Below are 13,014 nucleotides of genomic sequence, written 5' to 3' on the forward strand. Positions count from 1 at the left end.
AAAGGAAACAGAAGTTTAGGCACTTGTTTTTTTCAATATAGACTTCCTAATTGTGTTAGCTCCCCTCAGGCCCATTGCTACCCAAACCATGGTGTGAAGAGAATGGGTTCATGGGGAAAACGACCGCTAAGAAAAGCCCATCGGTAAGCATTAAAATCGGTTCAATCGTCTGACAAAATTATTAAGGACATAAAATATATTAGACCCCACTCTAGGCACCAGGTGCCACACAGAAAATAAAACGCACACAATTTTTGTGCTTGCACAGTGTGTATTCTAGTGGCAATATATTAAAAACACTGAATAAAGGGCAGAAGGTAGAAAACGCTGGGGATATTGGTTGGTGATAGTGCAGTTTTCTAGAGGTTGATCTGGGGAGATAATGTTTGTGGACATGTTTGAGCGAACAACTAAAGACGGAGAAGGGAGCCCAGCCAATGTCTGCGAGAGAGCAGCCCATCAGGATGAAATAACCGGCGTCAAGGCCATGGAGTGAGGTCATCCTGGCAGTGGCAGAGCTGCACAGAGGCCAAGGGTGGGTACGGGGAATAAGGGAAGAGATGAAGCAGAGTTTGAAATCACAATGAACATTTCAAAAAAGCATCCTTTTCGACCTCATTCTTACCAAAATAACACTTCTCAGTTTTCCTTCTCCAACGAGATAAGATTAATGAATCAAGGTGCCAGGTGTGTTATTACTAGAAATTATTAGAAATAATACTAAGGGCTCAGCGCCCATACTTCAGTGGTTAGGGTGCTGGCCACATACACTGGGCTGGCAGGTTCAAATCCTGCCAGGGCCTGCTTAACAACAATGACAACTGCAACAACAACAACAACAAAAATAGTTGGGCGTTGTGGCAGGCACCTGTAGTCCCAGCTACTTGGGAAGCTGAGGCAAGAGAATCACTTAAGCCCAAGTGTTTCAGGTTGCTGTGAGCTGTTGCGCCATGGCACTCTACCAAGGTTGGCATAGTAAAACTCTGTCTGAAAAAAGAAAAGAAAGAAAGAATCCTAAGGTCATGGCATCCAATCTACTTTCAATTATTGCATTGATTATTATCCTAATCACGGTAATCACCACCATGACCATTAATAATGCAGCCTTTGCAATTTACACCATCTCATTTGACCTTGCAATAATGCCTGGATAAGGGTTACTTTCCCATTTTGCAGATAAGAACAGTTTTTAGATGCATTATGTGACTTGACCAAAGTTGCTCAGCTAGTAAATACTGGAAGAGCATGAACTAGAATCCCAGTGTTATTTTTCCCACGCCACACAACTTCAACAAAGGCAGCATCTGGAATCCTTGCTCAGAATATCTCTATTCTCCATAATTTTCCCCTTTAAGAGGAAAGATATTGCTAACAAAGATTTTTTTACCTAATAAGAAAAAAGTAAGTGCGGGCACCATGACTCACGCCTATAATCACAACACTCTGGGAGGCCAAGGTGGATGGAGTGCCTGAGCTCACAATGTTTGACCCCAGCCAGAGAAAGAGCAAGACCCTGTCTCAAAAAATATCGTTGTGGTGGGTGCATGTAGTCCCAGCTACTTGGGAGGCTGAGGCAAGAGGATCGCATGAGGCCAAGAGTTTGAGATTGTTGTGAGCTATGACGCCAGGGCACTCTACCGAGAGTGACAAAGTGACAAAAAAAAAAAAGAAAAAGAAAAAAGTAGGAAAGATTTGCATCGAGGTTTACTCATAGTATTCTATGTCACAGCAAAAGCTGAGAAACAACTTAAAAGCCCAATAAAGAGATAGATAAATGGGGTAGGCAGAATGATAGCTGCCCAAAGATACCTACAACCTAATTCCTGGAACCAGTGAATATGTTACCTGACGTGCCAAAGGGGGATTAAGGCTGCAGATGGAAGTAGGTTGTAATCAGGAAGATTATTGATTGAGTTCAAGGGTCTTTCAAAGTAGAAGAGGAAGATGGGACTGTGGGAAAAGGGCACAGAGAAATGCAAGGTTGCTGACTTTGAAGATGGAGGGAGGAGCCACAAGTCAAGGAATGAAGGAAACTTCTAGAAACTGGAAAGTGAAAGGGGCAGCCTTGCAAAAATTGCAAAAATAACAGAAAAATACCTAATCCTACAATTTCCAGTAATAGATAAACATGAGTCCGATAACCTCTCTTGCTAACAGACACCCTACCCCGGGGGAATTCTCTTTTGCACAACTTCTGAAATGGGCTGAACAGACAAAAAGAGATGGAAATCTTTCTCTTTCGGAACAGTTTTTGAGGATCTGCTTTTTACAGAGATGCTGAGTAAACATCAGAACAGGCTGCAGCCACATCTCCGGGACAGAGTCATGTCTCCTCTAGTAATCCCATCTCCAAAGAAAGGCAGAGGAACCAGCTCTTGGGCTTTGACTTCTGGCCCAGCTTCAGTTTTCGTTATCTAACTGCCACTAAGAAAGAAGGGTACAGACTCCGCAGTTTCTTGACTGTACCCCACCAATTTTCAGCCCCCTTTAATGTCCCCTAGCCACTTGGCCTCAGTGGCTGGTTGATCTCTTCTCTTTCCTTGGGATGCCACGTTGCACGGTCTCCCTGCTCTCTTTTCCCCACTCGCTTTCACTCTCTCTCTCTCCCTCTAAGAAGGAAAAATCAATTGTGTACTTCTCTATCCTAATCTTTGTCCGGAGAAATTTTTCTGGAACCTGCCTGCAGTAGCTCATACCTTACCAGAAAGGACCAGGGAACAGATACTTTCTCAGAGCTTCCAGAAAGGAGCGCAGCCCTGCTGACCCCACGATCACAGCTCGGTGAAAGCCATGTTGGAATTCTGACCTCCCGAATTGTCAGATCATAAATTTGTGTTATTTGAAGCTGCTGTAGCCGGGATGGGAACAAATCTGCTGAGCCAACATGGCTTGTGTCCTTGCAGCTCTGTAATGTAAACATTTAAACGTGTGTGAGGTCTGTGTAATGACATGGCAAATATTTAGGGTCTCCATTTCAAAAGCAGCACACGGGTATGTCCGCATAGTGCAGTTAGAACTGTGTTTGAAAAACAAAGAAACAAAATCCTTAGCCGAGTGGCTAGAAAATCTGGGAGGGAAAAAAATTCACAAAACTGTGAACTATGAGTCATGTGCTCGGGAGACCGATGCTGATTCATTTTTCTTTTCTTTCAGCTTTTGTGAATTTTCCAAATTTCCTTTAATGGGCCTGCATGAAGAAAACACTAAAATTAAGTCTGAAATGTGTTTGAAAAAGTAAAACTCTCATCGAGAGAGCTGCAGTGATACATATTTCCAGACAGGACACCATCAAACATCAGGTCTGTGGCAAAATAGCAGAATCCTTTCCCATTTTATCTAGGAAGCCATGTGGAGGAACAGTTATCGTTTTAGCAGCTGGCAGCAGAATTCCTACGCAGGAGAGACCTATCATAGTTGAGAAGTGGAAAAGAAGCTTTGTCAAGTTCACTAGCAAGAAGGATGTCCCCAGGCCTGGTGTTGAGCCTCCTGCTCAGATTTCATGTTAAAGTGGAGGGGTGGGTGAGCTGGCTGAGGCTGCTCTAGGCTGGAGCCAGGAGAAGACAGAGAATCTGCAGCGGCAGCCAGGGCTGGAAGAAAACATTTGCAGGAAAAGACACACCTATAACATGGTTTCAAAGGAAGGCCGTGGATGATAGAAGGATGCTTCCCTGAAATGCCCAATCTTCAGCAAAACTGTAACTTGTCCAGGTTTGGTTTGATTTCATAGGGAAACTGATATAGGGGGAGAGATTTGCATCGAGGTTTACTCAGGGTTGAAGCCGGGCTAGCCTGCGTGGATGGGGAGAGTGAGCTGAGACCTAACACACGCTTCCTGCCGCAATAGGATCCTCCACGTTCATTGGTGTGGAGGAAAACCCCATAGCTTCTGGGGTTTTCTGCAGTCCTGTCTTGAGGTCTCAATGGATCTCTTGGGGTCAGGTGATATTTCAGAGGCTTGACATCTGCAGTGGGTGGCAAAACTCATTACCAAAACTGTAGGGAGAAGTGACAATGATGGGACCTGAGCCTGTGTGCGTCTATGTGATGCCTGTGCCTACCTGGAGGAAGAGAGGGCAGGCAGACTTAGATCCAGATTCTGGGGGCCGGAAGCTTGTATGATTTTGAGGGCCCTCCTTAAGAAAAAAGAACACTACATTACAAATTCAAAATTAAGTACGAATATACAAATATATATTTAGAATGGGAAAACAATCGCAATGAATTACAGCTATGAAAAGGCTGGCAACTACTAAAGCACCATAAAATTTAGAAGCAGGACCTAATATCTTAACCCCCCTGACACACCTTTAGACTAGTTTTCCTACATTTTTTAGTGGAATCTTTTTTGATCACCTCTTCAAATGACAGTGATTAGATGACGTTGTCTATAACCGGGACAGAAAGATGTATTCTTTCCTCTACCTAGCAAGATTGATTAATTATTAAAAAATTGACAGTTTAGAAACTGATTTTCAGCTTCTCAAGTCCTTTTTGTTCCAGGTCATGTACATTTTTAGAATTTGTCATCAAATTTGGAGAACCTATCAAGGTTTTTTCATGTATGAGCTGTCAAATTTCAGGGCGTTTCACGTTTCCTCACACAGTGACTGATCTTAAACACTCTTTGAACTAATGGTATTCATTACACAATTTGTCGCTGATGTTCTTGGTTAGTGGTACATTATGATTTTTATGTTAATCATTGTCAATATCAGTGTTTCTTGTCAAACAGTCAAGAAAGTTAATTTTCCTCAAACATGTTTGTATGATTCATTTCCTTTCATTAATTGAATTACCAAACAATCCATGAGCCTACACACTACTTCCATTTAAAAATGTATCTCTTCATGTAGCATTAACTTTGTTACGATCTAAAAGAATTCTTTCAACTGTAATTCATTTCTTCATGTCAGAAAGATTTCTAGTGATTTCCTGCAGAAATATACACACATTATATATGTATATACACACTAATCTCACTGCATAAGGAGTTTATAATAGTATACACTGAGGTATCACAGTCTATTCATGATGGGAGAGAACTTCTATTCTAACTCGAAGTCAAAGAAAGCGAAATCCTCTGCTTACAATTCTGAATGTCTCATGATCGAGAGGTGTTTCACAAAGTAGCTTTTGCCTCTCTATATTTCAAATTCTGTGTCTTCTTGATGCTAGGTACAATGGCATGTGCCACTGTTTATGGCCTCTGGCCTCACACCTTTCTGTTGTGATTCCAGATGAGACATCACCGTAGATGGTACAGGTATTCATGGAGCCCATTCCGACATTATGATGTCTGGAAATAACTGGGAAATACCAATATATTCCACGAAACACAAACTGTTCCGATTTTAATGTCAGCTTAGGCATAGTTCAAAAATGCCATGACCAGGGCCGGGCATGGTAGCTCATGCCTCTAATCCTAGCCCTTGGGAGGCCGAGGCAGGTGGATCGCCTGAGCTCACGGCTTCGAGACCAGCCTGAGCCAGAGTGAGACCTTGTCTCTAAAAATAGCCAGGCATTATGGTGGGCACCTGTAGTTCCAGCCATGACCATCTCAATGTCACCCCTTACAAAGAAGGGAAAGTCATGATGGGAAGAGACAGCAGTGGGTGAGATTTATCTGCAAATTTTACAAAATGAACAACCATATAAACACATTACCTTGGAAGGGGCCTAGGTATGCTGTATAGTATTTACACGTTATTAACTTCCTGATCAATCACCTCAGGGGGCAAGAGTAGGTATTAGAACCTTCTCTATTGCTAAATCCACCTATGTTCTTATGTACACACACATATATATATTTTTTGAGACAGAGTCTCACTATGTCACCCTCAGTACAGTGCTGTGGTGTCACTGCTCACAGCAACCTCAAAACTCTTGGGCTTAAGCGATTCTCTTGCCTCAGCCTGCCAGGTAGCTGGGACTACAGGCTCCCACCACAGCACCCGGCTAATTTTGGTTGCAGTTGTCATTGCTGTTTAGCTGGCCCAGGCAGGGTTCAAACCCGCCAGCTTCAGAGTATGTGGCTGGCACCGTAGCCACTGTGCTACAGGTGCTGAGCCAGCATACACATACTGTTAATGCATACTCAGACGTGCCGTGTCTCTATTACTCACTGCTCCAGCATTTCCAATTAAAACACCTATGCTGGAATCATAGTTACAAGCTATATATTATAAACGGAAATAATTATTTAGCAAAAATTATTTCCCCAAAGGAAGCAAGAGTTTTACTTTTTAAGTTGACAAAGAACTTATTTGACTACTTCTCTAAAGCTTTGGCAGGAATGTAAGGCAATTTAAAGGAAATAAAATTATTTCTACACTATCACATGATTAAAGTTTCAGCTTATTATGAAAACAAGAGTTCAAATAAGGTATTTAAAAAAAAAGTAACCAGAAGATTGTTTAAAAAGGCTTTATTCTCTTGAATAAGGATGCTTGCCAGTTTGAACAAGATTAGCTTTTCTTTTCAAATCTCATCTGGAAACCTTTTATAATAGAATCTTGATTTATTAATCACTTCTATATCTTTTTTTTTTTTTTTTTTTTTTGCAGTTTTTGGCCAGGGCCAGGCTTGAACTCACCACCTCCGGTATATGGGGCCGGCGCTCTACTCCTGTGAGCCACAGGCGCCGCCCAACTTTTATATCTTTTATCAGGGGTTTGAAAAATCTTAATACAAAGTCTACTGATACTAGTAGGTCCATCTCAAGACTTGTAAAGACTCTTTGTGTAAATATATACTGAGAAAAAATAAAGCCGAGTTCTCCTGGTTCACCATCACTTCTCTCTTGTCCCCTGTGCGTCTGTGTGTCTTTCTTTTACACAGTACCCAACCTAACACTTCCTTTTCAAAATATTGGGATCATCACTATCTCTGTTGCACCAAGGGAATTTTCAATTTCTAAAAATAACTTCAATTTCATGGAGTCAAAATGTTTTTAGTTACAGCTGCCCAAACAGTAGGGTTTCAGATCAGATCCATTTGGAAACACTATTAAAGGCTTAAAAAAATGATGAAAAGACGAAAAATGCTTTGGAAACTAGGATAACTAAGCCTGATTAAAGTCAACTTCTCTAATGGCCAAAGGATAAAATATTAGTGTTCGCGATTGAGCTGAGAGGTTTGATGGAAACCTGGTTCCTTTTTTCCTTCCTTATCTTCTGTTCACCTTGTTCCCGCTACATTTTTTTTCCCTGTATTATGTTGACATCAGCTAGAACTGGTTTGAGCCCCAGGGTTAACTCCTTTTCTCCCAGCCTTCACGAAAAGTCTTAAGGAAGCTAGATAGACTCTGAGCAAAAAGCAGGACTAAGTTATTTTTTTCCTTGCCAGGTTACCTCCTTTTGATTTAAAACTTTTGTATAACTGATTAAAATGCTTCCTCTTCTTTGTACATAGAATGTACAAACTGTCCGTATAAGCAAAGTGTAGATAGAAACGATTTTTTTTATCACTATCTTCATAGAAACAAGGTTTTTTCAATCTGATTTATGATGCTCATGTGCAGGTCTTCCTGCATCACTCTCCATTCCTTCATTTTTCTTCTGAGTATCACCAAACCTTACATTAGGGGTGTATTTTTTGTTGTCTACCTCTCTACTCCCAACCATATTTTTATATGTCTTTTGTGTCATTGGCAAGGCAATAACTATCTGTTCAATGAAAGAAGTAAGTGTGTTTGCTACGACTTCTATACGTATCCTAGTCTAGTTCTCCTGGAGTCATGGGGTAACTCAGAATCCCCTTTCTTTTCTTTTCTTTTTCTTTTTTCTTTTTTTCTTTCTTTCTTTTTTTTTTTTTCTAGTTTTTGGCCGGGGCTGGGTTTGAACTCGCACCTCCTGCGTACGGGGCTGGCGCCCTACTCCTTTGAGCCACAGGTGCCAGGTCTGTGGTCCGTGTCCAGAGAAAAAAACACGGAAGTTAAAGGAAAGGTTTAAAGGAAAGAAACAACCCAGGAGGAGCCTGACTTGGTGTCTGAGCTGGCTGGCTGGGATACTTTACTTTTATATGGTCTCTGATGGGCGGAAAATGGAGTGCTGAGGATTTGATCGCTCCAGGCAAAGGTGCGTTAGGTATTGAAAACTGACCAAATGGCATCATCCTGCCACGCCCCTTTTAGCTACCAGGCCCCCTTTCATGCAAACGAGGCATTGATCAGGTGGTTTTCCTTCTGATAGTAGAGCTATTGAACTATCACGTGTTCCTCCTCTAGGGCTCAGGGAGTTTGGGGGAGGGTTTGTGTGTGTGTGTCCCTGTGTTAGGCCCTAACATTCTAGTAACAAATAGTTACTGTCCCTATTTGTCAATCCAATGGCCTTTTCTCTGATTTAACCACTTCGTAGTATAAGCCAGTGCTGATCATTGTTTTTTTCTTAAAAATCATGCCTTCCAAGGTGGCTTGGGCTGTGCACACCAGCGGAGACAAAGCAGTGGCTCTGGTGGTTGCGGCTGTTGTGGCCAAGGCGTGACATCATTTCCTCCAGCGTCGTGCGTGAGTGCGTGAGTGCGTGAGTGCGTGAGGGCGGCAGCATCACAGGGTTCTGAGAGCGTGCTGCGTTGTTTGGTTCCAATTCCACGGGGAGGGACAAAGGCGTCAGTGAGCGCCAGGCGACGCCCGGTCCGGTGGTGCGGTAGCCGCTGCTCTTGTTCCGCGTTCCGCTGGGGGAGGTGAAGCCGGAACCAGTGCCACACGAACTACGCAGACATATAGGGCCTGTTTAACGAACCTGGCACCACGAGTAGTAGTGAAGACATGGGCAGTGGTTCAGATTTCTGAGAAAAACCCCGACAGTTCCTGACTGGTAAGATTTTGCCATTCGCTTTTGACTCAGATTGCCCGGATTGAGCTGGCACAACTTAATTCTAAAGGAAAGCTCCTCGGGACTGTAGGTTTATGACGTAGTACATTCCAGAATACTATGTCATAGTCACTTGAAGAAATCACTTGTACTTTTAAACATCTACTTGAATAATATTGTGGATAGATACTAGGCGACTTTGGTTAACTTATTAAGGAGCACAGACTTACCAAACCTTTGTTGGAAAGAATCCTGGCAAAACAAATACATTAGAAGGTCATAGTTCCCAGTTAGTAGTAAAAGACTGGAGACCTCATTGTAATTATGGCCTTCACAAATTATAGCAGTCTGAATCGAGCTCAGCTAACCTTTGATTATCTGCTGACACATTCAACCACTTACGAATTCTTATTTGGTGCTCTTGCCGAACTGGTTGATAACGCAAGAGATGCTGATGCCACCAGAATAGATATTTATGCAGAAAGGCGAGAGGACCTTCGAGGAGGATTTATGCTTTGCTTTTTGGATGATGGAGCAGGAATGGATCCGAGCGATGCTGCCAGTGTGATCCAGTTTGGGAAGTCGGCCAGGAGAACTGAATCCACCCAGATTGGGCAGTACGGGGATGGGTTAAAATGGGGCTCAATGCGCATTGGGAAGGATTTTATCCTCTTCACCAAGAAGGACAACACCATGACTTGCCTCTTCCTGTCTCGCACCTTTCATGAGGAAGAGGGCGTTGATGAAGTGCTAGTTCCATTGCCTACCTGGAACGCTCACACCTGGGAACCGATCACAGATAACATGGAGAAGTTTGCCATCGAGACAGAACTTATCTACAAGTACTCTCCCTTTCACAATGAGGAGGAAGTGATGACCCAGTTCATGAAGATTCCTGGGGACAGTGGAACACTGGTGATCATCTTTAATCTCAAACTCTTGTACAATGGAGAGCCAGAACTAGATGTAATCTCCAATCCAGAAGATATCCAGCTGACAGAGACCTGCCCGGAGGACACGAAGCCAGAGCGGCGCTCGTTCCGTGCCTATGCTGCTGTGCTCTATCTTGATCCCCGGATGCGGATCTTCATCCATGGGCATAAGGTGCAGGCCAAGAGGCTCTCCTGCTGCCTGTACAAACCCAGGATGTACAAGTTCACATCAAGCCGTTTTAAGACCCGTGCAGAGCAGCAGGTGCAGAAGGTAGAGCACGCAGCAAGGATTGCTGAAGAGAAGGCGCAGGAGGCGGAGAGCCAAGCTCGGACACTAGAACTGTGCCTCGATGGAGACTTCTCTCACGACTCCAGGGTGACGCTGCGACAGGTGCAGAACACAGCTATCACCCTGCGCAGAGAAGCTGATATCAAGAAAAGGATCAAGGAGGCCAAGCAGAGAGCACTTAAAGAACCTAAGGAACTGACTTTCACTTTTGGGATCAACATCGAACACCGGGACCTTGATGGCATGTTCATCTACAACCGTAGCCGCCTGATCAAGATGTATGAGAAAGTGGGGCCACAGCTGGAAGGGGGCATGGCCTGTGGTGGGGTGGTTGGGGTTGTCGATGTCCCCTACCTGGTCCTGGAGCCTACACACAACAAGCAGGACTTTGCTGATGCCAAGGAGTACCGACACCTACTGCGAGTTATGGGGGAGCATCTGGCGCAGTACTGGAAGGATATTGCTATTGCCCAGCGGGGTATCATCAAGTTCTGGGATGAATTTGGCTACCTCTCTACCAACTGGAACCAGCCCCCATCCAGTGAGCTGCGTTACAAACGCCGGAGAGCTATGGAAATCCCAACCACCATCCAGTGTGATCTGTGTCTGAAGTGGAGGACCCTCCCCTTCCAACTGAGTGTTGTGGAAAAAGATTACCCTGACACTTGGGTTTGCTCCATGAACCCTGATCTTGAGCACGACTGGTGTGAGGCTTCTGAGCAGAAGCTGAAGATTCCCCTGGGAACATTCAAAAAAGACGCAAAATCACAAGAAGAAAAGCAGAAACGGCTCACCGAGAAGATTCGACAGCAGCAGGAGAAGCTGCAGGCCCTTCGGAAAATTAAACCTATCCGCTCCCAAGCTGACCTGAAGAAATTGCCCTTGGAAGTGACCACCAGACCTTCCACTGAGGAACCTGCACGGAGACCTCAGCATCCTTGGTCGCCCCCTTTACCAGCTGTGATCAGGAATGCCCTGAGCAGACCCCCTTCCATGCAAGCTCCAGCCAGCCAGCCTCGAAAGGCTCATGTTATCAGCAGCACCCCAAAACCCCCTGCCTTGGCAGCCCGGGAGGAGGCTGGTACATCAAGAACGTTCCAGCTACCTGAGGCACCCCAAAAGCCTATGAACACACCAGTCAAGACTGCCACCTGGCCTATCCCTCCGATACAGCTACTGGCACCATCTCCACTGCCCAACTCCAAGAGCAGCCGAGAGCTTCCTGCCTCTAAAGTCATCAAGATCCCAGCGGTCAAGAAGCCAGAACCACCCACTAAACTCCCCACAGCTACCCCTGGTCAGAAGCGAAGTCTTGGGGTCTTTGATGAGGAAGAAGGCGAGGAAGAGACTGAGGGGAGGAAGGAGAAGTGTAAGCGGGGCCAATTTGCCGTGAAGGAGGAAAAAAAGGCCTTGAAGGAGCTCTCGGACAGCGCTGGGGAAGAGGATTCAGCCGAGGTAGAGACGGCTCCGCAGGATGAAGGGCTGCCCGTGGAGGTGTGTGTGAACGGGCAGTGGTACACAGGCCGTGTTACAGCCGTGGAGGGCGGCCAGCATGTGGTGCGATGGCAGGTGAAATTTGACTACGTGCCCACCGACCCGATGCCGCGAGACCGCTGGGTGGAGAAAGGCAGCGAGGATGTGCGGCTGATGAAGCCCCCTTCTCCAGAGAATCAGAGCCCTGACACACAGCAGGCAGGTGGGGACGAGGAGGAGACCCAGGTGGCCCAGCAGGCTGGAGCCATGGTGGAGCCCTGCACTTCCGAGAGCATCCGCATTGAGCCCGACACCACTGCCCCAAACACCAGCCATGAGACCATTGACCTGCTTGTCCAGATGCTCCGAAATTGTTTGCAGTACTTCCTGCCTCTGGGTTTCCCCATCTCAAAGCAGGAGCTGAGCGCTATGAATTCAGAGGAGCTGATAGCTTTTCCCCTGAACGAGTACTTCGAGCAGTATAAAGCGGAGCTGCAGAATCTCTGCCAGTCCTACCAAAGCCCTGCCGAGTCCCGGGCCAAGGCTTCTGAGGCAAGCCTGCACATCTCGGAGAAGAAGCTGCGTGAGACGGAGGAGAAGCTACAGAGACTGAGGAGCAACGTCGCAGCACTCCTGCAAAAGGTGCAGCAGGACATTGACATCAGCACAGATGATGAGCTGGATGCCTACATTGCGGACCTCCTCACCGAGGGGAACTGAGTCAGGAGCCGGAGATCAGCCCCTTTGTTGCCCACCTGCCTTTCGACTTTGGTCTGATGCACATGGGGCACTTGTGCTTTGGGAGGGAAAGATATTCTGATTCTTTGAATCTTCCTCCCTAAGTTAATAAATATGTATTAAAAAAAAAATCTTGCCTTCTGCAGCTTTCGTGATTCCAACTTGTCACTTCTCTGGGCAGTGTTCCCTGTGGATCAGTCCACACTGAGGATGCGTAACAGTCCATTCTCCTTGGCTTACAGGCACAGGCTTTCTGATGATTCCTGGGGGCACTGCAAGCTGAACTTATTAACAAGTGAATCTATTTTATTTTATTTTATTTTATTTTTAGAGACGGGGTCTCGCCATGTTGCCTAGGCTGGAGTGCAATGGCTATTCACAGGCGTGATCCCACAACTGATCAGCACAGGAGTTTTCATCCTTAACCTCAAACCCTCCCTGGCTTCCTCGTTACGGTTGTGACAAGAGTTCCTTAATTTTTAAGTTGGCCATCCTTTTATCATTCTGGATTCCTTATCCACATCCCTCCCCATCCCACTCTCAACTATAATCAGTCCCTAAAATACTGATGCTCTGTTCTCTTGTTTGTTTTCTCAAAGCATCGTCTTCTTGTCTGGGAAACAGTCTTGGTCAAGGACCATCAGTTTCTTGCCTTAAGCCCAACAAGAACTTTCTAAGACTTCTCTCAGTCTCCAGCCTTCATCCTATCACGTGGTAGTTTTCCTACATGTAAAATGCAGATGTCAGTGTGTTCGCATTGCTTTCAGAGTGA

The 13,014-nt window shown here is 45.2% G+C and overlaps 1 pseudogene; it reads left to right on the forward strand.

The window, feature by feature from the left end:
• The first annotated feature begins 9,134 nt into the window (after positions 1 to 9,134).
• Positions 9,135 to 12,224, forward strand: LOC100966682 (annotated as a pseudogene).
• Positions 12,225 to 13,014: the final 790 nt, after the last annotated feature.

This window comes from Otolemur garnettii, unplaced genomic scaffold (genome assembly GCF_000181295.1).
Source record: "Otolemur garnettii isolate 467f Iridium unplaced genomic scaffold, OtoGar3 scaffold00065, whole genome shotgun sequence".
NCBI lineage: Eukaryota > Metazoa > Chordata > Mammalia > Primates > Galagidae > Otolemur > Otolemur garnettii.